Source organism: Tetranychus urticae, unplaced genomic scaffold, assembly GCF_039701765.1.
Source record: "Tetranychus urticae isolate SD_2017Ah unplaced genomic scaffold, NJAU_TeUrti_SD_1.0 Scaffold_6, whole genome shotgun sequence".
NCBI lineage: Eukaryota > Metazoa > Arthropoda > Arachnida > Trombidiformes > Tetranychidae > Tetranychus > Tetranychus urticae.
In genome coordinates this window covers 291,024-293,523 of record NW_028315838.1, presented here as the reverse complement: position 1 = coordinate 293,523, position 2,500 = coordinate 291,024, and the positions used below count along the sequence as shown (strand labels likewise).

Below are 2,500 nucleotides of genomic sequence, written 5' to 3'. Positions count from 1 at the left end.
GAGTGTTGATTCAAGCGATCGAGACTTTTACCTTGAAAAAATCAGAGTGCTCAAAGCAGGCGTCCAAAACCTCGAAAGAGGTGCCTAAAAACGGTATGGTCAACCATCTATATGATGCGTACCACTACCTTAACTTGAATGATCTTGCATGGAATAATGGAATAGGACCTTGGTTCTATTTTGTTGGTCTTAAGAATCCAAGGTAATGATTAAGAGGGACAGACGGGGGCATTTGTATTGCGGCGCTAGAGGTGAAATTCTTGGACCGTCGCAAGACAAACTACAGCGAAAGCATTTGCCAAGAATGTTTTCATTAATCAAGAACGAAAGTTAGAGGTTCGAAGGCGATCAGATACCGCCCTAGTTCTAACCATAAACGATGCCAACCAGCGATCATTCTGAGTAACTAATTTCATGACTCGAATGGAAGCTTCCGGGAAACCAAAGTTTTTGGGTTCCGGGGGAAGTATGGTTGCAAAGCTGAAACTTAAAGGAATTGACGGAAGGGCACCACCAGGAGTGGAGCTTGCGGCTTAATTTGACTCAACACGGGAAAACTCACCCGGCCCGGACACTGAGAGGATTGACAGATTGAGAGCTCTTTCTTGATTCAGTGGGTGGTGGTGCATGGCCGTTCTTAGTTGGTGGAGTGATTTGTCTGGTTAATTCCGATAACGAACGAGACTCTAGCCTACTAAATAGACTTGCAGTTTACACTGCAGTACTCCCCCTTAGTCAACCTGTGGGTGGTAGTATCTCTTGATGGTTTCGGCTGTTGAGGGCTCTGCTGCTATTAGCCTACAGAATTGGCTAGGGTAAGGATGCTGTAGCACTGTAAGGACTTCTTAGAGGGACAAGCGGCGCTCGCAGCCGCACGAAACAGAGCAATAACAGGTCTGTGATGCCCTTAGATGTCCGGGGCCGCACGCGTGCTACACTGAAGTGGTCATCGTGCATACTGTTTCCTGCTCCGAAAGGAGTGGGTAACCGCTTGAACCCATTTCGTGATGGGGATTGGGCATTGTAATTATTGCCCATGAACGAGGAATTCCCAGTAAGCGTGAGTCATTAGCTTGCGTTGATTACGTCCCTGCCCTTTGTACACACCGCCCGTCGCTACTACCGATTGAATGATTTAGTGAGGACTTCGGACTGGTCAATCCAGACCATTGGGAAACTAGTGGTCGGATTGTGCTGGAAAGATGTTCAAACTTGATCATTTAGAGGAAGTAAAAGTCGTAACAAGGTTTCCGTAGGTGAACCTGCGGAAGGATCATTAACGTATTACCCTCTTATTATAAGAGAAATACAACCTTCAAACAATCAAACACTCTGCATAGTGATATTGTAGATGCTAATATGGTGAATGCAATTGAATTGTATTTGCATTAGAGTCGCAATTGTGAATGTTTATTGCAAACATTTAGCCATTGCAACATGATTCTAATTTGCATTACATTCGTTCATTCATACATCCATCTTTCATTATCCAATGCAACAAAGAGTGAGGGTTATCTAACGATAGCATAATTTCTTTTGCAAAACAATTGTAGTTTATAATGAAAAGCCTGTTCTTGCTACATACTTGGTACCTGATCAAGTCTTCAGCTTATGCTGACGGCAAGGTTTAAAGAAGGAAGTTTTACACTTCTTCGCCTAACTAAGTAAAGACAAACTATGGTTTTTATAAACTGCATACAATTGTTTTCAAACCCTCTCAATGCAGATTTAGGATACTTATTAAAAGTCCCACGGTGGCAAAGATACATCTTCAAGCGGTGGATCACTCGAATTACCAATCGATGAAGAACGTAGCTAGCTACGATAATCGGTGCGAATTGCAGGACACGCCGAGCACTTGAGCTTCCAACGCACATTGCGGCTTTCGGGTCTTTTCCGAGGTCACATCTGTCTGAGAGTTGAGATGTAAAATAATCAACAAAACACTTGCATACTACCATATATGCATTGTTTTGAGAGGATTGTATATTTATATGCATGAATCTTGATGTTTTATTCCTTTTCTTAATTGCAATTCGTTGCAATTTAGTAAGGAGAATCTCAAATCTACTTGTTTCACATGATAAATTTTGTGTACAATGCATATTTCATCTCTGCAAGCAGTATATATGAATAGATACTAGCATGAGATTCTAAGGTTAGTCGCCTATCTGACGACGCTAAAGTCGTATTGCAGATAACTATGGTGATCAACTAACCTGTTAACTGATGAATCTTCTTGCACTTGTATAAATCGTACAAATAGTAGCTATTTCATTCTGTTAAAGCAGACCTAAGAAGTAATGCAAAGGCAAAATTTGTGCAAACATTAAAGTAGATTTACGTTGCTTGCTTGCAAACAACACAAATAAACATTAATCAACTTAATCAATATTTTTGATCTCAGATCAGGTGAGGTTACCCGCCGAATTTAAGCATATAATTCAGCGGAGGAAAAGAAATCAAATGAGATTCCCTGAGTAACGGCGAGTGAAAAGGG

The 2,500-nt window shown here is 41.4% G+C and overlaps 2 non-coding genes across 2 annotated transcripts in view; both read left to right on the top strand.

Moving 5' to 3' along the window:
* Positions 1-1,279, top strand: part of LOC149092680 (small subunit ribosomal RNA) — a 2,170-nt gene extending 891 nt beyond the window's left edge. The window contains exon 1 of the ribosomal RNA XR_016200666.1: positions 1-1,279. This exon is cut by the window's left edge and continues 891 nt beyond it. This is a non-coding gene — a ribosomal RNA (small subunit ribosomal RNA).
* A 488-nt stretch (positions 1,280-1,767) lies between these two features.
* Positions 1,768-1,922, top strand: LOC149092679 (5.8S ribosomal RNA). The gene has a single exon (XR_016200646.1). It is a non-coding gene; the product is annotated as a 5.8S ribosomal RNA (ribosomal RNA).
* The last annotated feature ends 578 nt before the right edge of the window (positions 1,923-2,500 follow it).